Source organism: Lichenostomus cassidix, chromosome Z, assembly GCF_008360975.1.
Source record: "Lichenostomus cassidix isolate B80296 chromosome Z, HeHo_3.0, whole genome shotgun sequence".
NCBI lineage: Eukaryota > Metazoa > Chordata > Aves > Passeriformes > Meliphagidae > Lichenostomus > Lichenostomus cassidix.
Window position 1 is genome coordinate 14,690,718 of NC_139511.1, and position 23,509 is coordinate 14,714,226.

Consider the following 23,509-nt stretch of genomic DNA (forward strand, 5'->3'; position numbering starts at 1 on the left):
AATGAGGGAAGAAGCACACTTAATAGCTTCACAGACTGACACAGTACTAAAATGCTTTGTTTTGGGGTTGAAAGCCATGATCTTCATCATATAACTTGATTTTTATTAACTTCCAGATAAAATTCATTAGGAAATAAAGATTTCATAACTGAAACTTTGAAATACATTGGGAAAAATGAAGCAAATTTCCAAAGATAAACATCAGGTATTTAGAAATAGCATAACCTGAACAGAAATGCACACTGAAATATTAGCTTTTCCTAACACTAAAGTCACTTAGGGAAAGAAAAAGCTGTTACTAGGAAGAATTAAACTACATAACTTTGTATCCTAAAATGTACTGGCTTAACTTCTTCTTTACATATTTCAGTTCTGAAATCATATCTTCTGGATAAGAAGTAAAAAATTGTAAATAATTAATAAATTCCTCAAGTACTGACAATACATGTACTATGAAACTGAGAGCCAGGTTGATCTGTTACCCATATGACTGGTTTATGCACATATTGAATAAAACTATCAGAAAAACATGTTCAGCATGTTTTACAAATTTGATGTAATTAGCTGGCATGAATGACAATGACAGTGAATTTTTATTCATATTTAATTTCTTTGTATTTTTACATGTCCATAATGACAGACTCTTTTGCAAAACTTTTTGCAAAACAGACTGTGTAATAATTAAATTCACTTCCACTATTATTAAGCATTTTTGTTTTCTCTTCCTTAGGAGCATCTTCATTCAGCAAAAATTTAGTTTATTTCAACATCTGCAATTCATTACTGAAGTTTCTATCATCTTAAAATTCAACTAGCTCCATTGTGTTGTAATAGTTATTGTCTACTTACATCAAAAATTTACTTCCAATTATGACAATTAATCACTAAGAAAAATTTAATTTAAATTGTGGCTTATAAAGACTAAAAATAGCTCAACTATCTGCAAAGGATTTTTCAAGTTAACATGGAGGAAGAACTCAGAATAAGTAAAAATAGATTTGATGCCATCCACTGGCTTTTTAATGTCTTATGCATCATAGAATGACAAATATTGTAAAAAAAAACCTGTAACACATTCCTTTAAGTTCTCATTTCTCCTCATTATCATAAAACCCCCAAAATGATAATGATCTAACTAAGAGATCCTCATTATTTTTTCCTGTGATGAAATAATTCCAATTTATAAAGATAAGTATCTCAGAGGTTTTCTAAGATGAAGGATCATATTGCAATAGAATATGAAGATTCTGTATGTTTTTTCCAGAAATCTACAACAACTAAACTGTAATTTATTTTCAAATACTATGGTTACACTACTGCTTCTTCCACTTGTCTAATTTTTATCAATTGTATATATCTGTTGTCTCTTCTGAATGAGAATACAGATTGACATAATGTCAGTTTATTTAACTGCTACTTTTCACAGATTTCATTTTGATTTTAGGCATGACTCAGTGATCTTAATGCATATGCACTTTTAAAGAAATTACGGATAAAAAATTTGACTACTGGTTTATTTAAATTCATACAATTTTCTAGACATTAGAAAATCCTTCAGAAAGCATTCTGTTTTTTTCTGTGTTTGTTGGTCCAAGACAAAAAATTGACAAAAAATTCTCAATAGTGACATAGACTATTTGTGAAGAAACAGTTTGGACTGTGAATCCCTATATTGGGCCACCACTTGGTCTTGGCAAAGAAATGGACTGGTCTGCTTTAATGGGCAGCTAGAAGACATGACTTGCTCATGCTGACATGATGCCAGAATACTGGGGAACTGGTGAGAATCTGTGTGTCCTTGTTTCTCAGTCTATAACAAACTGTCCTCACATTTTCCACCTCTTCATTCATTGTCTGTTCAGTTAAAGCTACTGGAAAGGCATCTCTTACTAATTGATTATGATAATATTACACAACATTTGCAGGGCTCTTTCAGAATTGTGACCTTATTGTTACATCCCAACAGAATAAATTCATAGTAAAATTTTACCTGCTTAGCACAGCCACGTTGACAGCAGCACATCAGCTACCAAGTAGGGCCAATTTTATCCTCATCCTCATCCAAAAAATCTGTATTTCACTGAAGACTAACTGAATTATAGTGACTTAGCAGAATGACCATAAAAACCCCCAAACAAAAAACCCAAAAAAACCCCACCCACACAACATTTTCCTTGTAGTACTGCCTACTGATGGCTACAGGTTATGGATGTCTGGTCTATCAGAAGGATTTCTGGCATGGAAAAGACTGACAACATATGGACATGGGCTTAATTTTAAATTTCCCCTTTGAGACCCCTATGGCTCCAGTGGACAGATTTTCTCAAGACCTTTCAGCTCTCTTTTTAGGCTAATAAACAGTAAAACATGCACATGGCTCATCAATGGAATAAAATATTTAATTGTACCTATTTAAGGGCATAATGGTTATTTTGATGGTACTTTAATACTTCTACACACCTTTAGATGGGTCCTCAAGGTAATCTAGCAAAGTAATGCCAATTTAGGTAGCTGTGCTAGAATCAGCTTCTAAACAAACTCTAAACTAACTTTCCTGAAGAGTGATAAAAGAAATTGCCTGTAGCAGAGGTTGCAATGCAGACTATGGAATCCTCGTGGGGCTTTAGGAAAACACACCCCCAAAAGTCTTTCTGAAGACCTATACATATACTGTATACTGCTTAAACAATTAAAGAGTTAACAGAATAACAAACGTGTATTTGGTTTATTGGTTTTATTGCTAGAAGTATTTTTAAAAGCTCAGCATGCATATTAAAAGGCTGCTTGCTTTTTTTTTAGAAAACCATAAAAAAATTTGGAGTAGCAAGGGTGACCTCCAGTGTGCAATTAAGTTTATGTCATTACATCTTATATGTAACAAAACATTTTCTTGGCCTACTATTAATTTTGATCACCCTAAAAAAGCAATCATTTACTTTACTTCTTGTGCACAACACAGAAATTCAAAACACTGCCTTCTGCTTTGAACTTTGATTTTCTGACAACATTCTGAGCTCCTCTGTACTATAGGGAGCAGTATAAAAAATAACTGCCTAAACAGAAAAACTAGAAAATTTGCTTATTGCTTCTGTCCAAATGCAGATTATCACAGTCTAAATTTTTCTTACAGAATAAGAGTAATTAAAAATAATTAATGTATTACAGAAGCCTTTGCATTTTAAGAATACTAGAACATTACAGATCAATTGTGCTACTACTGCATACAAAATACCTCAGCTCAAGATGCATTTTATTGCAAACCTGAGCAAATTTGAAAATATTCAGAAATTCTAACAAGTCAAAACTATCATAAGAACTTATGGAAAAGATGTGAACTTATGCTCACATGTCTTGGTAAACTAACCATCAGGTACAGTGTCTAATATACTCCCCAAATACCTATATTGATTATCACCTATTTAAGAAAAAAATAAAGCTCATGTCCCAAAAGCTAAATTCATTATATTGATGAGTTGATTCAGATGGACATCTTTGAATGAAACTTTTAGTCAATGGGGTGTCTTTAAACAAAAATCTAAAAGACATCACCAAAATGAATTCAAAACTAAGAGCATTATTGTTACATAACATTTTCTTTCACAATTTAGCTTTTGCTAATTTTGAAGTAGTTTTTCTAAATAACTAGGGGGCATTTTTTTAGCTAACTGCAAGGACACAAAAGACCTAGTGGGGCTACTGTGTCAAAGCAAGTAGCATTCAGGGTCTGTCAGTGTTCCTATTATACATCACTATTTTCAGAGAGTTATCGTGTGAAAGTTAAAATTTGGTTCAGGCTGATTCCTGGCATACTGTGCAAGGTGTCAGGCTAGATCTGTTTTGGGTTTTTTTTTCCTTTTATTAATTAGATTATCAAGGTTAGACATTTTCACCTATATCTGCAGAGAAGGAAAGAGCTAGTAGAAGAATACACTTCTCTAAATAACAACAATATAAAAGCATTTTACTGCTTTAGAAACTTGAACGCTCCATATTGATTATCAAAATGTAGAAGAAAGACCTCCATTGCAACATTTAAGTCAAAAGAATGCCATTTCAGGATTAAGGGCAGAGGAAGTTGGCCTTTTGGTTTCATCAGTCAGCAGATTATACATTTGTACACAGTCTTCAAAACACTCTACTTTCTAGCTCTTTCTTTTACTCCTTGCCAACTCTCTTATAGAGTAGCTTTACATCTCCGCAGAAGTATGTAAATACCCTTAGAGTACAGACTGACAAACCTTACAATGTTTACAAAGTAGGTAGTGACAGAGTCAGAAACTTTATCTACATTGAAAGCAGTGTGCCATAAACTCAAGACGTCCGTAGTCGCGCAGTTTGCGCGCTCACACCAACACCGACAGAGCCCACGCTGGTGTCTCACACCAGCACAAAATGCACACTGCACCCTCCGTGCTGCATGCTAGAGGCACGATGGCTGGAGCACACAGCAAATGGGTCACACACAGAGCCACTGCACTCTGGGAATGATAATTCAACACTGGATCAAGGTTAGGGAAGATCTAAACAACAGCACGCGAACAAACCTTTTCTTTCTTTCTTTCCAAGATGGACAGACCTACTAGCATCTTCATTATGAAACTGTGCAATTCGTAATTTTAATTTTTGTTAAAAGTAATGCTTTTCTGAGCCAAATCAGGGCTAAAAATATGTTAAAGTAACTAAAAAAGTCTTTGAAGGAGCATAATTCACTTCTATTTCTTTAAATTCCTATCCATATTAGGGACCAACTTATCTTTGAGGAAAAGAACCAGATTTTTAACTTTCACAAAACTGGGACTTGATGGAGTCTTAAACAATGAAATAATTAAAAAAAAACAAGTACTTGTATTTATATTTTGGCTTTTACATCTCAGTATTTTTTATTTGGTAATATGGTCCAGAATGCAAGAAAACATGCTTTTCTAGTGTCTTTACATGCTAGATGTTGTTTGACCTACAGGTTCTTGAAGTGTTCAATACTACAAAAAAAGCTATACACCAAAGGCACAGGATTGTAATAATCTATTATGACCTTATATACTAGTTGCTTCATTTTCATTTTACTAGTTTCTTTACTTTAATAGAGGCCACAGACCTACATATGTTCACAACATGAAAAAAAAAGAACTGCATTCAGTATGCCACATAAAACTGAAATAATACATAATACAGGCAATAATACTGAAATAACATGTAACACAGTGAAAATCGAGGTCTTGTTCAAGTCATCATGAGCTTTTCTAGGGCAACAGTTTTGAGATTAGGGAGTTTTAATTTAATTACACTATAAACTTCAGATTTCCTGCTGTATTATATTAACACATGCAAAAATAAACAAAAATCAAAAGCTCAAAAAACTTCATTGGAGAAGTAGAAAATAAGTCCTATCATGACCTTTAAACGACTGCATTACATTTAGGCATATGAAGTATTTTTGTTACCAGTATACAAATACCCACAGCAATTTTTGTGCATCCATCTTTCAGACAAGAAACATTTTTTTTTCTGAACTAAGTTTATGTCTACCCATTGACTTTAACACAACATTTTAGCAATCTGCAGGTTTTTTAAGTGAAGATCTCCCCTCATCCTCTACCTGTGTATCAGGAGACTATTTTAATTCACTCACAAAGAAATTCTCAAAGGGACTGCTACGTGTGGTAACATAGGAGCCAATATTGCAGCTATCAGTTTTCATACAGCCTGGTTGGACCTTTACATTACTGCTGCCCCACATTTATTGCTCTTTCATTGCAGCTGTCAGCATTGCCTGACAGCATATTACAAAATACATGGCTACAAAGTCAGTATCAATCAGGACATGATCATGCAGATAATAGTAGCAGACTATTGATAATAGACCTTAAATCAGATCATCATGTATGAGATTCTTAAAAGCCAGTAGCCTTGAGGGACTTCTTGCTCACCTCTATCTGCTATAAAACTAACTTACAAAACACCTTCAAACTTCATAGGGAAGTGTAATTAGCAACAGCAAAAATAAGTAACAAAGTCCTATTACTTTCTGCAAGTTAGGGTGAGAATTAACAGAGAATTTCCCTGTCTTCTAAATTATGTATGGTAGAAAGAGTACACAATACCTGCCATTACTCTAATGCTCTTCCCCCCTCCACTGGAAACAGCAGTTTTGTTATGCTTTGAAACTCTCTCACTTCAAAAGCACTTCAACTTGATATGGCCATTTAACAAGGAGAACGGGAGAATGTGTACAGTTTAGTGGCACTCTTCACCAAACTGAAAGCACCATGTTAAAAACAAAAGGATCTAATTTGTCCTAGACATAAATAATAAAACAAAACAAGAGTTGCATGCAAATTTAGTAACATAAAATTTTAGGTGATAAACAGAATGGAGCCTGGCTTCTTGTTTAGTATTCCTTAGTTATCACCATAATTGCTGAATGTCTGTCATCACCAGGAGAAGAAAAAAGTGTCTCTCTCAGCTGTTCCCCTGCTTGTTTTGTTCACTGTATTCTTGTAAAGTGGGAGAAAATAAGTGTCATTTAATGAATAGTGCTATTCTTTGTCTGACAGCTTCATATCTGTTAGGTGTAGGAGGCCTAGTACTTTCCTTTCTGATAATGTTTTTGACAGTGTGCTAAATTCCTCCCCCAAAAGGCCGGTGTATATATTCTGCTAAAAGAGGCTTCATCTATCCTGAATGAATGCCCTCTTTTAACCCCCTTCAGCTTCTGTTCTTACATTAATTGAGCTGATCAGATTGAGCATATGAATTTGTCTTTGATGTATTCATATGTTTAGTTGATGCTGCTCGCGCTCCCATTGGCAAGCAGGCAGAGCTCTCAGACAAATAGGGCTGTTTCCATAGTAACAAGAGATGGCTAGGGATCTCTTGAAAAATATTTTTATTTCAAAATTCAAACTGGAAAATTCTCACTGGATATGGGTCTAGTTCTAAATGTGTCATATCTAATGATGGATGCAATTAGGAATCCCACCAATGTTTTAAATAATAAATTAGGCTAATTTTCTAGGCCTGGCATGCTGACATACAAATATTAAAAAGGCATCTCTCTTTTTCTATCCATGACAAAAGACTTATTAATTACTTTTGGTTTTAGGATTTCAAAACTAATTGAATGGTGAAATAGTCACATAGATGCCTGTGTGCTGGAGATGAGAAGCCTAGAGGTAAACTCTTTTTAAAAAAAAATACGTCAAGCTCCTTCGATATTTGGTTATTCCATGTAAAAGCAGGTGAAGAAATAATTCTACAAATGCTATAGCAGTTGGTAAATCTCAAAGGGTGAAAAATGCCCATAGCCATTTTTAATTACTGAGCATGAAAAAGGAGAGATGTTGAAAATAAGTTTTGTAGACCCTTATAATCTGAGAATGCCAGAATTTTAACTCTAATAAATTCTCATTTGAAATACAAGGGAACAATAAAAATACAGGGGGAGTGTGAACTGGTGGGGAGGGGGGGAAGGGGAGGGAAGACATGGAAAGAAAGCGGGGAAAAAATGGGGAAAAAAAGGGTTTGATGATTTGTCTATGATGGTTTGTAATTAAAATACATATTTTGTATTAATCTGTCCTGAAAGTTTTTCTCTGAAAATTAGCTTCCTGACATTGGCTTTTAATATACCGCCTGTCAATGTGCAGTAATAGAGTTTCAGGGTTCTGCTTTAACATACGATTATACTACATTGAAATCCACTGATATTATCATCTTATATGCTACTTCCAATTAGACATGTTCCATCTTGAGGGGTCAATCATTCATATCTCACCATTCAGGAAAATTCAGTTAAATGTTAAAATTTGACAATTCCCTGAGAAACAAGGTTATTATTTAAGTACTTCACTTGAAATCTACAGTGTATCTGCAGTTCTCATAGGGGAAAACAGTTTTAAGGAGTCTAAGGGTCATAATCACATAGATCTTGTCACAATGTGATTAAAAAAACTTAAAATCCTCCACTCTATTAATTCTAAAAGTCTTATGTATGGATTTACATTCTTAAGGTGCTGCTTATTAGAAAGAGAAAAAGGAAAATCCCTTTCCTGAATTCCCACTCTTCCCTCCTCTGCTAGTTTTACAGGTAAAGAATTCTGCAAATTTTAATGTGAACCACATTTTCAAAGATTTTTTATAATACTTAAAATGTTAAAAGGAAAAAAAAAATAAATTCAATCATACTTAGACACCCAAGAGGAAATCATAGCCTTACTTAAATTTGATCATTGTCTTCATTAGACTCACACTTTCAGTCTGGGAATAACTTTTATTAAATCAAGGGAAAACAAAGTCCAAGGCCATTATGAAAGCCCATTTAAGAGCAAAGCATACTGCTTTACCAGTTTGTTGTCTTCTAATCTTGTGAGATTACAAAATTGGTCTCTGGATTTACTTCAGATAATGCATTTTCAGCTCCTAAGACAGATCCCTAATGTAGCTATTTTTTATTTTATTGCCTTAAAAAGAGACAAAAGTGACATGATAAATCACTTTGTTCAATTTAATAAAGTGGGACCTGTTTTAGAAATTTCTAGCATTATACTTCTGATCATGGTCAATTTAATCTTTTTAACTTCTATACATAGAAATACCTAGTCTGTTGATAGTTTTGAACTAGAGATTCTGCATTTCTGATAAAATAGAGGTTGCTTTATCTCAGAAAAAATGTTTTGTACAACATCATGGACTGTGAGGCAATAGCTGACATGGCTTTTCAATGCATGATCTTTTCAAGCATCTCTTTATCAGAAAAAATCCACTAATAAACTAATTTTTGGTTAATGTAAATATTACTAATAGTTAACAAAATGGAAGATAAAATATAATTTATTTTATCAGCAGTAGCATACATCAAATTGGAGGGTATAGTCATCTGACTGGAAAATGATCAGAGCCATCACTAGGCTGGACACAGCCTTGAGGTTGACCCAAGAGATGTGTGGACCTGTGTGTTGTGGGACTGGGGCACACATTCCACAAGGTAAAGCAAAGAGACTACATTCCCCCGGGTCTCGTTATGAACATAACTTGAGATTTAGGAATGGTACTACCCACTTCAGTGCCCTCAGTGAGACTCTCCAAACCACACTGCCCTCTCTCACTGCCCCGTTTTCCCCTTCCCATCCTCATCACAACAGGATGGAGAGGAGAACTGGAGGCACAAAAGGCAAAGATCATGGGTTGAGATAAGAACAACTTACTGGAGACAGCAATGAGATAAGAAAACAAACAGTAACAGCAACAGAGGGTATAAAAAAAGAAATGTAAAAATACTCCTTCATAGTAAGACATGAGAAGGGTTCCTCCACCATGTTTTCTTGAACTGGAAGGAACCCCTTCTTCCCAGAAGAGTCCCTTTCCTCTGCCTCCAGCAATAATGTAAGGTGGTACAGAAAAATATCTGGGTCCCAGCCATGCCCCGTTCCAGTTACTGCAAAAATTAACCCTGTCATGGCTGGAACCAGGACAACATAGCATCACAGTCCTCAACACTCTTAGTTTGAAATCACATAAATTTATCTTGTCACGGTACAAAGTCCAACAGTAACACTGTTAGCACATGAGACTAGATCTGAAAAGGCACATGAAGCTACAATTTATTTAATGAATATAGGACTGTATATGTAATTTTTAAGTCTGAATCAGATACCCTTCTTTTAGAAGAAAATTACTCTCTCAGTAGGGGAATACCTTACAGCAGTAAAAAGAACTGTTCAAAAATACATTATGCTAACTATTACCAGTAATAATTCTTTATACTTGAAGGGTATTTTAACAGGATGGAAGAGTAGGGACTGATTCTGTATCAATGAAATAAATGTGTACCCGACAAAAATATGTGGATGTGTAATTAATAAGGCTACTCAGAAACCAAAGTATTTGGCTTAATTTAGGAGATACAAGAAACCATTCAAATCACAGTAAAAGTCAAAATAAACACAACACGTACACAACACAGGATCAGGAAAAGAAAAGTTAGTCACTGGATAGATGGAGAAATCTATATTTTAACATAGTAAAAGATTATGAGACATGTGGTGATGATTCTCTTTTCAGGGCTTAATTTCTTTAATTTTATACTGGTGTTTTGGTTTGAGTCAGTTGCTTCATTAATTTTTGACTGAAAAAATCCATAGCTATTAAATATCGGAGAAGATATTAGTAGAGCTGTTCATTGTAAAACACAACTACATAATTAAGATAAAAGCACTCCAATTTACTTTTTCCCAAAATGATTTTGTGATTATTAGAATGTGTTTCAAAAGTTGCTGTAACTTTTGTCTTAAACATGACCATGTACTAATGCTACACAGCCTATCCTATTTTCAGAAAAATAATCTAAACCAAAGCTTAGTGGATTTTCTGAGAGGGACTTTGGACAAGAGCTGTGGTCATAATCTTGTTACGATGGAATAAAAGATCCATTCACTATTAAAATTAATCCAAATCAATATTCAGTACTAAAATCAAAACAAATGGAAAGAATTGCCCTTCACAAAGACTAATCAGTGGAGAACTTAAATCCATAACTTAAATTCACCAAAACAACATTTCATAACTCACGGAGTTAGGAAAGAAATTAAATGACACTGAATGCAGATTGCTGACAATGCAGACCTGTTTAAGGCCCTCTAGGCTTTAATAGGTCTTAAAAAGTGAAAACCGAAATTCACTTGGGAAAACAGAGTATAGTGCAAGGCTGAAGGTACTCCAATGACCCACTAATTTCTAATCACGCATAGTGAAAATCAATCAATTAATTAATTCTTTGATGTCATATTAAAGAGATCCAAAATTGCAGTATTTATTGGAAGACCACAGAAATACAGGAGATATCATTCTTAGAGTATGACCTTGGAAACTACTAATCTGGCTAGAGTAACAGTGGGTTTTTTTCAGGAAACATTTACACTCAATTATCATGTTTCCAATCAGGAAAAAAACCCTGAGAAGTGCATTCCAAGTCTGCTTGACCCACATTAAAACTTGGATGATGTTTCTCATTCCAAGCATAGTTAAAAGTATGTTAGAACAACCAAGCAGAAGGGATGAGCATTGCAAAAAATTCTTCGAATTAAAACCGTATTTTATTATGTGGTACTTTCAGTTCAGTACATTCATACCTTTATATAATTTACTTAGAACTTTACCGTTTTATTATAACCTTTCTAATTTTCTTAGGGCAAAAGCTTGGAGTAAACCAGTCAGCTAACTCCAGATATTTCTCCTAAAACTTGAAAATTTATTGAGATCCCCAGTTCAGAAACACATTTTCTCCATTGATTAAACACACTGAAATTACTTTAATCCAGAAAACATATCAACATAATTAAATACATGTTGTAGGCTAACTATCTGCTCTACAGCTTTTTGGAATTGTCTTACTCTCAAGCCCTCAGGGGCTAATTAAATTTTTTCCTTATAATTTCTTAAACTTTCATCCATTTTATGATATTAATTCTTATAAATTATAATGTAAAATTTAAAAAACTTAGTCTATAAATAGGCCAAGATCCAAACAATATTTTAAAAATACACTGTATAGCAAACATATATTTTTATCATTACATCAAACATTTACTTCCTCAAAAGTATTTCAAGCCAATGGGAATTTTCATTCTAGTAGACTATGCAACAAGCTGTGTAGAGTATGGACACATTCTGCACTCCAGCTGTAGCAGTAAAATTACTGAAACTGTAATTCTCTTAATATTTAAATAATCTATTAAAATTTAATTTTCAGCACCTGGAAGAATCTGTTTGTGTGCCAGCAAATGAGGTAGTCAGGCCTGGAGCTGCTATACATATGGGATTCAAAAACAACCTATCACAAAAAATTACTAAGAGCAGCTGTACTCACAACACTAGTCATTTTAAAATCAGGTCAAAGTTGCCTCAATTCTTTTTCCCTTTTCAAAGATTTCCGCAAAACAATTCTATAGTTTTAATATTTTTGGCTTGCTTTTTATATGTTAGATTTTTTAAATGGTTGATTCTTACAAGGGCAGTATCTGAGAGTTTTAGCTTTCCTGATATTCCAGGCCTTAAACAGTTGAAGGTTTTATGACAGATTATAAAAACATGCAATGTTCATTTTCCAATACATCTTACAATATTTGAAAAGGACTAAAAGTAAATACTGTAATATGAAAATGCATTTGCTGATATACAACATACAGACATTACATGCATATATACATGGTACTGAGTACAATTCAACATACACAGAGAAAATATATATATGCATACTTTTGAAAAACAAGATCTATCATGTGGCTCACAAAGAAAAAAAAAAAAAGATTTCTTGTATTGTAGGCTTTCGTGTATTTTTAAGTTAGAAGTTTTAAGGTGTAAAGTGTTTCTTAAAAAGCATTTTCCAAATTATCTTCTTTCATACGTACTTTATTTTTAACTGATTTCCAGAAGTTGCTTTCTCCCAACCACTACCAATGTTATGATCATTTGTAAAGAAAAAAGCCTATGTACCATCTTTTATTACCTCATACCTTTTCAAAATGTATTTAGAACACCATAACATGAGATCACATTTTTTACCATTTAGATAGGATTAATAATGTTTGCACTGAATCTGAAAAATTTTAAAAGTTCAGGAAGATTCAGCTAGAAGCCTTTTTTTAAAAATTTTAAAATATTCCAACCTGCATTCCTATACATTAAAGTAAAAGGACTCATAATGGAAACCATATATTTTATAATGACATACTGAGAAATAAAACACATTACCCTTCAGGGGGAGAGAACCAAGCATTTATACACTACTACGTTCAATCACTTGAATGCAAGTCATTCACACCACCACTATTGCTAACAAGGCATCCAATTTACGACACAATGAATATTGAAATTACATTTAAAAGGTACAAATGACTGTCCAAAGAATGACACTGAAAAATATTAAGTAACAGCTCTACCTCAAGATAAGCCTCACAATTAAAGACTTTTAATGAAGAGAGCCTTCAAAGGCTAAATCAGGAGGCATTGATTAGATTGCTTCTAACTTTGTGTTTTGACACCTTCATCTTTCATGGCATTATATTGTCTCTGTGCATCTTACAAAGGAAGCATTTTACTAAGGCCACACATGAACAGGAGACAGCAGTGCTTATAATAGAGACTGTCAAGGGTGTGAGCCAAAATGGGTCTCATTTGGATTTCAAGTGAAGAAAACTCCTAATGCATTTCATTACAATGTATGTGAACCTCTGAAAAGAACGATGGATTGGGATTCTCATACCTATTAATTTATTGAAATGGATTCAGTTTTTTCTTGTATATCAAGAGGGACCATGTGTTTCAAGCAAGGTAACAATATTATAGTACCAAATAACTAAATATGCCATGATGAAGTATACCCTTCTGCGAGACAAAGAGAATGCAATTTTCTTGGTAAGTGGGATTTGATTTCAGAAATAAATCCTACAATAGCTTGGCAACAAATAAATATTCTTTGTTACTATGAGGCTTAAAGATACGACCAGGAAGCTATGCAATATAGGGATGGATTCCATCTTTGATACCAGAGCATGGTTTTACCACTTGAAATACCCTCCCTTCCCCCTGCCAAACTGTCATTCAAGTCCTGAATTTTTATTTCATTGAGGAATTGTGTGTGATGTAATTTGGGTAACACCTATATAAGTTATATTTTTTAAAAAGATAAATGCAGGAAAGTAAAAACATTCAAAAAAATTGTAATACATTCCAGATCAACTTAGCTCTAGAAAGAAGACACAGATGCTGCTATCACCAATTATCTTATTCACAGCACAAAAAGTTTATATAAATACTTATTTGTCTTTTTCCCACTTCAGCTTTGAGAACAAAACCTGTAATCTGCTCTTCAAAAACTGTAAATTCTGATTTCATACAGAGAACAGGATACAAAATCCATTTCTAAGCTAAATAATTTTACTAATATAACTATAAAAATAAGGCATATGTTCTCGTTAACCTTAGAAGTGTTTGATTGTGCTACACCAATAACATTCAGTAAGTTCGAAGCTCATCTATTTTTTATGGAAATCTTACAACCTGCTAGTTAAAATAAAGGTTAAATATACATAAAGTCTTAAAACAAGACAAAAGTATTCCATATGTATGTAGCTGATAAGCAGAGTACACAAACACACACATAAATCTATTCGCATTTAAAACCCCATGGCCTTAAGAAACCCTCCATTGTCACACAAAGACTTCAAAGAATTTGATATCTATGGAAAATTAAGCAACTATGTTGATTAAGTTACGAATTGCCTATTGAGTTCGGAACTCCACTGACATCACAAGTACAATAAAAAGATGTCATCAAAATCATAATCAGAGAGTGATAATGAAGATGATAATAATAAAAGATAATAATAAAGATGTGCTTGCTTTCACAAATCAATTCTCAACAAGCATTTTATTTTAAGTAAGAGGAAAGTCCAGGGCACATTTAACTTCTGTAATAACAATTACGAAAATATATATATGCGAAACTATTTAACTAATTTATTACGTATAGCATGTCAAAGCAAAAATGTGTATAAAGTGTGTATATATATGTACTCAGTAAAAATTAAATGAACATTTTGAAAATCTTCAACATTTGAATCAGTATGATTTTTATATACTGTCTGTTTAAGTGGTGTATGCACATGTGCCCAAGTAACAGAGAAATCAGCAAGAATCATACAAAACAAAATCAAATTCGGTCTTAGCAATGAAGATTTTCACGTACAACACAAAATCACATGGACACACATTATTTTATTTTTTGAGAATAATCATAATTAAATTGGAATGATGAATGTTCCATATTTTATCTTGACAGCTTCTATATACTCAGGCAGAGCCCATTAAACACAAGTATATAGCAGCTTACTTGTTGAATTGTGTATTTCAAGTACTTAAAATTACTAGGGATTTGACTAAGATCTGCACATGGATACATATTTTGGACTTAATTTTCTGCACTGGAATTTCTTCTTCTAAATACACTTTAACTCAGTTAAAATTAGGCTTTTCCAGGACAAAACAAAGGTAATAACATTATCTTTTAAATATAAATGTTATGACATTATGAATAAAACCAAAATTTGGTAATTTGATCCATAAACGAAGTGATATACTTATGTTAATTTACCTTTTAAAAGATATTATATGCCGCTCATTTTTTTTTGACAGAGCTTCCATTCATACTAAAGACATGTTGAAAAACAATATATTTTCTCTCAATAAGGAAAATCACTTTATCCACTATCATACTCATTCTGTCCCAATTAAAAAATCAACCACCAAATACTTATTTCCAAGTTCAACTTGTTTTATTCCAATTTACACATGCTGTTCAACTCAGCTCAAATGCTTTCAAATCTACTTGTTATTCTTGTTAATGTTTTTAATAGCATTTGACATTTTAAAGGAATAAGGAGAAAATAAAAGTTTATATATTATAATAATCTTACACTTAGAAGTTTGTGATCTGATAATGTTCAGAACCTTAATTTTTTATAAGAAAGACCCACTAAAATTAAATCTCTTATGTAGGTTTCAAAGTAATAAAGATCTGATTGAGCCCATTGAATGAGGCAATTGCATCGGTTGTCTAAATGGTAGCAATGTCAATGTCAGATATGTGGTTATCTTTTCATCTTGGCCTATTCTCAAAAGTAAAAATCAAATGTTTGAAGGACATTTCACTGACCTGTTATGGCCTCTGCAACTCTCCAATACAATACTACTGTTCCTCATATAAGTGCCACATTTTGGATAAAAAACCACTTCATCAACGATGTCTTTGCGACATCTGGCGGTCCTTCTTATACATAAACTTTAGGTTTGTTTCTTTGTTGGGTGTTTTCAGTTGCTGTTGGGTACTTTTACTATATTAATTTTATTCTATTTATTTATTTGCAAACCTAAAAACCAGCACGTAAAACTTTAGTCCAAAAGGCTTTGATACTCCCTAGCAGGGGAACAAAAGCAACCTAGTTTGCAAAAACACAAGGTCTACCATGAATCCATATGGAGCAAAAGGTCACAAATCTTGAGATGCAGTGACATCATGACAATAAGACACTTTTGAGACAGAAGCTGACTCATTTTGAATATAAAAAGGACACTGATCAAATTCTCCCACGCATTTAAAACTATGGAGAAGAATAAGCATGAGAAGGACCTGCTATAGATGCGTAACCAAGGAGAGTTAAAATACACCCTTTAGTTTTCACAATTACAAGATGCTACTGAGAATTTGACAAGTCTGCTTCAGAAGATTTAAAAGCGTTATTTTTATGTCATTATCTGATGCTGAGAAAATTTTATTAAAGAAAAAATCCACTCAGTTCACAGGGTGCATGCTCCCTGTAAGAAACAAGTCCTTTTAAAATTAATTCAGTTATGCCAAAGCTTGTTCTATGTTTCAGTCCCATTATTTATAATTTCAATAAATGATGAAAAAATTATTATAAGCAGCAGAAAAATTATCTTTCTTTATCCTTCTTCCTAAGCTATTTCACTGCATTAGGAAAACCTAATACGAATTTCTTTATTACCTTAACTGCAGGAGTATTTGACATCAAATTTGTGAAACCATAGCTTTGCTATTTCTTAGCCCAGTGGGAAGGACTAGTGCATTTAAACTTCACTTGTTCTAACAATTTTTTAATTCAAACCAATAGATGATACAGTAACCAAAGATTAAATGTGTATTACTTGATATATAGAGCAGCACTTCTTTAAATTTTACTTTGCTGCATCACGGTAAATACTCAGTTAAACACACTACTGCTCCAAAACAATTAACACAGTATATTGTCTGGACATAGGTTTGTCCTCATATGAACAGATATGTAGCATATGTTACTGACATTCAAGAAAAATTTGTACTAAATCATAACTGATTCAAATTGAAAAGAATAATCTCTCAAAACTGCTCATGGCATGGACTAGATTTAGTGAACGGTCTAATGGTATAGTTCACTATTGCCTTATTTTACAACAAAAGATTTCTGCATCCTCAGAATACCTAGTAAGTCCCCATAAAAGCTACCATTCAAATTTTAATTAAAATTTCAGAAGCCTGTGTTTTCAGCGCACTTATATGGACAAGATACAGACCATGTACCGTGGCACAAGCACATCATTTTTTCAGATTTCAGTCACTTTATGAAATACATTAAAAATACAGGCCAAAGAAACACCATTAATTTGAAGTAGTCTTCTCATGCCACAAAACTGCAGGCATACAATCTAGTCTAACATGTTGATTGAAGTTATTGTACTGACTTCACAGAGACAACTCATTCAGGACATGAATGAGCAGATTCAGGATTATGTTTTAGGATGGAATAAAAAGATTAATCAGTAATTAAACTCCATGTACAGAAATTCAGCATGTGACAGTATAAATACATTAAAATCAGAAAACTAAACTTAACAAATTTTAAAAACCACATTAGGAAATGTCACAAACTGATGGATGAATTAAAATATCATGGTATAAGGAGGACAGTTTCTGCAAAGGAAGCTCAATCCTCACTGAAATAAATATCAATAAGTAAACAACAAACTGGCAACACATACTTCTGAAAGTATGAGAGTAACTCCTTTATGTTGCTGTAAACTAAAGTATGGTCTTTTCAGACCTCAGAATATGTTAATTTTCTACAAAAAAATTTTACCAATAGTGAAGACACTATGAATGCCTCATTCACACAAACTATTTTCTAGACTCACACCTTTCCTGGTGAAAAAGTAATAAAAAAAAGGAGTACCCTTTGCTGGATGAGTACCTCTGAAACTTTCGTGCTCATAAAGTTACAGCCTGAAGCTGGTTATCTCAGTAATGTCCAACCTATCTGGCTTGTGCATGATGTTGGAAAATGATCTGTGAGCATAACTTCATAGCATATGAATCCCATAGGTCATCTTGAACTATGACAATATGGCATAGTTTAGAGAGACAGATCAATGACCATTCATTTTTAATGCTTAATTCTGAAACCACTGTATCAAATTTGCTTAAGCAACAACGATATTCCACTGAGCTACGCAAAAAAATACCCAATTGTCTCTCCATTCTCTTAAGAGACTATAAAGTCCACTAGCAGTTTTTATTGCATGATCTGACAGTGACTGCATATGAAACATCAATGCAATACTGAAAATAAGACAGAAATGGAAAATAAATTTACTGTTAAAGAGCTACTACATATCCTGAAAGATTTCTTTTTTCTTTTATTTTCTATATACCATTCACAGAGGTTTAACTGTGTATCAAATAAATGCTCTCAGTTTTTATCCAAATGTGCTGTTAAATTACCCATGTAATTATCCCAAGAGAAATCATTATAGTTATTTTACTGACTATATTTATTGACTGATATAATTTCATTAACATTTTGTTGGAAGAGTTTGGTGGCATTTAAATTCAGCTATCACAGCCATTATTCGTACAGTTAAAAGGATAATTTCTGTATTATTCTAGAGGGTGGGTCTTTTTGCAGAGGTGTTTAATTACTGAGTTAAAGCAACAACAGGAAGCTAATGAGCAAAAATATAGGCAATGATTTATGGTCAAACTTGAAACAAAACTAAAATTGTCCCTGATCCCAATAGTGAAGTCTGTTTAAAATGCAAAATAACTGCTGTTAAAGTGAAATAACAACAGTTCTCTCTAAAATGACAAAATGATAGCTGTATATGCCTTAACAAGCCTTCCAATAACAAACAGTAGCACTACATTTGAGCAAATAGATAAAATCTGTTACAAATATATCTTAAAGAGAGGTATATTCAAATATCTGCTTACATAACCTCGTAAAGGCAAAGCAGTTACTACTTTTGATTTACTACTGTTTTAAGACCTTATTACTGCCATAAATGCAGCACCACTCTTTCCATGTCTTTTGTGTGCACTACAGTGTTACTGAGTGAGCAGGCACTATACTTACATGCAGCTCAATTGACTTAAATTGAGTAAGACCAAAATAACTTTGCAACTGGCAATCCTGGAAATAAAAAAAAAAGTGGAGAGTATGGATTGCAAATTAAAATTAATTTCTGGAGATGAAGATCAAAAGCAAGACGTGTTCTACAGAGGGAAATGTAAGATCAGACTATGGCTATTAAGAAATTACTCATCCTAGATGACGGCTGGGAGACTGTTCTCATCTGCCTCAGATTTTAAATAATAATTTTTATTATATTGAACATTCATTTCTGGAAAAATATGAAAATTAGGGAGACCAAGGAATTAACAAATACAAAAATTCTAACAAATTCATACTCATTGCTCTTTGACAGAGTAAAATTAATTTTTATCCACAGGGAATATATCAATTTAAAAATAATCTCAGGGAAAAAAATTGATGGGGAGGTATAAGACCTCTGACTAGATTCTCCTTCATTCCACGGGATCAAGAGAGTTTGTGGAAGCATGATGTGGAAAAACTGCATGGAGATTTCATTCTTTGGCTTCTTATTATGGGTTTTTCCCATCAGTGCCGGTGAAAAATCCAGTATAGGTTGATTAACTAATAAAATCTTCTAAGTAATTTAACTAAACATTTTGTGACTGTGTACATTGCAGCACTACAGCATAACTGAATCTGTGTTCCAAATAATTTTTGTAGTAGTGTAAAGTACTGGAAAATCATGAAGAAAATAGCCAGTCATTCATATGCAGAAAATCCTCATATTAATTTCTTTCTGTCAAAGTTTCTGTGCACATTTTCTGTGTACAAAAATTAATAATATTAAAACTATTTACATTAATCATTGCAACCAAACTGTGTTTCCATTTAAATGAATTTGGTTTTGTATTAAAATGAGCAAAGGATGAAAACAGTATCAGGTGTTACTTTTGTTTCCCAAACTGAAGAGTGTTCACTTGGGAAACAAACAAAAAATGTTTTTGTTAAAAAAAAAAGAAATCAATAACGAACACATGAAAGGGCTGTGTTTTTCAAGTAAATGGAAAGACAAAAGTTTAAGAATGTTTATAGATGTGCCTTGTTTAACAGTTTTGCATGTTGGATGTGACTTTCACAGTCTGTTGGCTATTGCAGGAAAGCCATCACATCTGTGACTTGGCTGTTGATTAATGAGTCTTTCAATTCTCTGCTACCATCTGAAGAAGGGCTGTGGCATTTCTAAGCTTCACTGGTTTACTCGCCTTCAGCTGTAGTCCTACCAAGGTATCTTCCATAAAGAAAATCACACCTGGTTAAGGCTAATGAAAACCTCAATATGTCATTTTCTAGACAAGTCAAAAAGCATGTAAAACTAGACAAAAGATGTATTCAAGCAACATGAATGCAGTTTTGTCATAACCTGTCAATCTAAAGACTAACATAAAAAAGCTTACTTCAATGACATTTTACAGTGTCAACTATTAGAATGACAATTCTTAATTCCCTCTTTGGTATATGAAGCAGGATGCACAATGATTTCCCACTCTTCACAAAGACTAAATTTTGTTGTTAAACCCTAGAAAGAAGTTAAAAGGTGAGAAAAAATCCCAATCAAAAAGTTTTTCTGGGTTGAATCATCAGTCACCATCAGAAACCCCCAAATCACAGTGTCTGGGCAGATTTTAAACTTACTATTTACTTCAGAAAATCTATTAAGACTTCATGTGAAACTGACCAACTTTGCTGTAGCTGCATCATGATTGTAAAACTTTTGAGGTCAGTTTGACATTAACAACTGGACTTGAGGAAGAAGCATGAAGATCTCTGGGATTTGTCATCCTTTCTTAAGCAGGGTCAGCGTGGCAAGGCAGAAGTTCATCCAGGAAAGCCACATGAGAAGCCAATAAATTTGGGAAAGTCGTAGCTCTAACAGACAACTGTTAAAGCTACACAGGTCTGGGATCTGCACTGTAGCCACCACCAGTCCTTAATACTGGCTTTGTTTGCAACAGTGAAGGTTTCAAGGTCAAGAGAAAGCATACAGTCTTCCCCATCTCCTCCAGAGGAAAACTAATGGGACTACCACTCCCTAAAATGAATGTAAGGTAATTCACCTCCCCTTTGTTGCCGAAAAGGAACTCTGCATAGCAACAGCCACCACAGATAAGCTACTATATGGTAGGTTTTTAGCTTAAATTTAGTCAAAAGAGCTAGTTTCTACTCTTTGCTTTGCTACAGACTAATTTTGCAGTATAGAAGAAGGTGACTTGTATGACCAGATTTTCCATCTATTTAACTTTGATATTAATACTTCTCCCTCTGCCTTACAGGGGACTTGCATGTCTCAACTCATTACAGCTTGCAAAGAAATTGAGATCCCTGTGTGGAAATTGAATTACTTCATATTACTATCACTTTGCTGAAAAATCCCTTATCTAAAAGCAGCAAAAGGAAGAAACAATGCCTTGATGTACAGGACTTGTGTCCTGAAGCATCTTCCCTTGCAGTTGTAGCAAGACATAGATATTTCTACTATAGATGAGTAGTTAAGCCACTGTGTACAGGTAGCATAGTCAGTACTTTGAATGCCTAAATATATATTTAACAATTACACATTTGTATACACTTACAATCACTACATAATTATGTATCTATTAAGAATGAAAGGTTGGATCAATAGGGGTCTGAAACAGGATAAAGTAAAGAACAGATAAAAACAAACATGAGTATCTCCACTTAAGAATGCCTAGTGAGAACAGCATTTGAGACAGAGTTGAAAGGAGGGCAATATATTTGCAGATGAAAGGAAATACCTCTTTTTAAGAAAAGTCAGCCAAGTCACAGGATACCAATCAGGAGGTTAATTAGATAATGATAAAAATGTTGAAGTGCCACACTTCCAAGTAATAATTTTTAGCATACAGAAATACCTAGTTATGAAAAGACTTTTCTTTTAAAAGACATGCTTTTAAAGAAACCAATGAATCCTAACAATAAAAACATAAATGCATTATTAACACAATGCATTCCATATACCCAGCAGTATTCCTCTCAAAGCTGTCCTGGTTCTGGGCAGGACAGAGTTAATTTTTGCAGGAGCCAGGAGGGGGCATGGCTGAGACCTTAAAGTTACTCTGTACCTAACCTTCTGTAATTTTCTGGGGATGGGGAAATAGTTCTCTTCCAGGACAGTGTGGTGTGGTGGAGGAAGTAGTCAGGTATTATCTATTGCCAGGGGGTTTCCATGTGATTTGTTTGCCTGTTTCTTGTACCCTCTGTCATTAGTATTGTTACTACTCGTTTTCTTCTTTCATTGCTGTTTCCAGCAAATTACTCTTGTCTCAACCCATGATCTTTGTTTTGTGCCTCCAATTCTCCTCTTCATATCACCGCAGGGAGTGGAAGGAGGAAGGGAGAGCAAGTGAGCAGTAGTGGTTTGGAGAGTCTCAGCAGGAGCACTTAATTGTGCAGTGCCATTCCTAAACCAAGAAAAAAGCATAGCAAAGGACATAGAAATGTGGACAAATACAACTTAATTTAAATTGAGAACCTAGATATTGTGAGAAATCAGTGGAAGAAAGAGGTTTGGATCACAGGCCTATGCTCCAGCCAACAAGCTGTGCTTACTACTGTTGAATGCAAAAAGATGTACCAGCATACTGCCTTCATTTTAATTTGTTTTATTTTCCCTTTTTCTAGGGGTCAGTTTTGAGCAACAAGAAAAGCATCAGATTACCATGGAACCCTATTTAAGCAATTTTATAGTTGTTAATTAAAAGAGAGCTATGTATTTTAAGTATATAGTTTCATACCCCATGTTGGCAAAGGCCTTACCGTAAAAGACTTCCAAGTATTAAAAAGGAGTTTGTATTAACTAAAGTTAACTGGCATATGCCAATCCCTTTGTTTTAAGGATTTTCTGCTGGAAATTGTAATCAGAGAATATAGTTTCATTCATATGTTTCTTCAACATATCTGCGGAAGAAAAAGACTGCTAACAATCAGAAAAGTGTACTGCATATGGGGAGCCTCGTGTTTAGACCCGCTTACTTGTGAAATTCATTCTGTAACTGTATATACAATAGTGGCTCCAGTGGCTGTCAAACAGTATGTAATTCTGTTCCCTTTTGCTTAGTGATGTATGTTCTGCCACCAATGCTTCAGAAGTGCCAGGCAGGGAACTAAGCCTACTTCTGACAGATTTTTTAAGGTCACAGTACGGTTTGATTAGCTATGTCAGACGAGGATAAGCAGATGAAGGATAATCCTTATGGTGACAGATGTGACATACACCTTGTTATTGACCAACTCATTTATGGAACAGGATCCTTGCTTACCCACAAAGGTCAAAGTGAGATTTTCCTCCAAATCCCATTGGCTTTTTTTGGATACATCCAGCACTAGGGTTTAAGCCTGACTTTGTGATTAACCAAAAGATGTACAATATGCATTAATACCTTTCACCTGCTTCTTTTGATACAGGAGCAATAAGATACTGCCTTTCACAGCTTCCCATGCATTTTGGGAAGCCTGTTCTCATATGCATTATAAGGCATCAATTACAGTAACGCAAAGCAGGTGATGATTAC

General features: G+C 33.8%; 1 protein-coding gene across 7 annotated transcripts in view; it reads right to left on the bottom strand.

Moving 5' to 3' along the window:
- The window catches only part of KIAA0825 (KIAA0825 ortholog), a 245,961-nt gene that overhangs the window by 80,628 nt on the left and 141,824 nt on the right, over nucleotides 1-23,509 (bottom strand). The window lies entirely within an intron of this gene.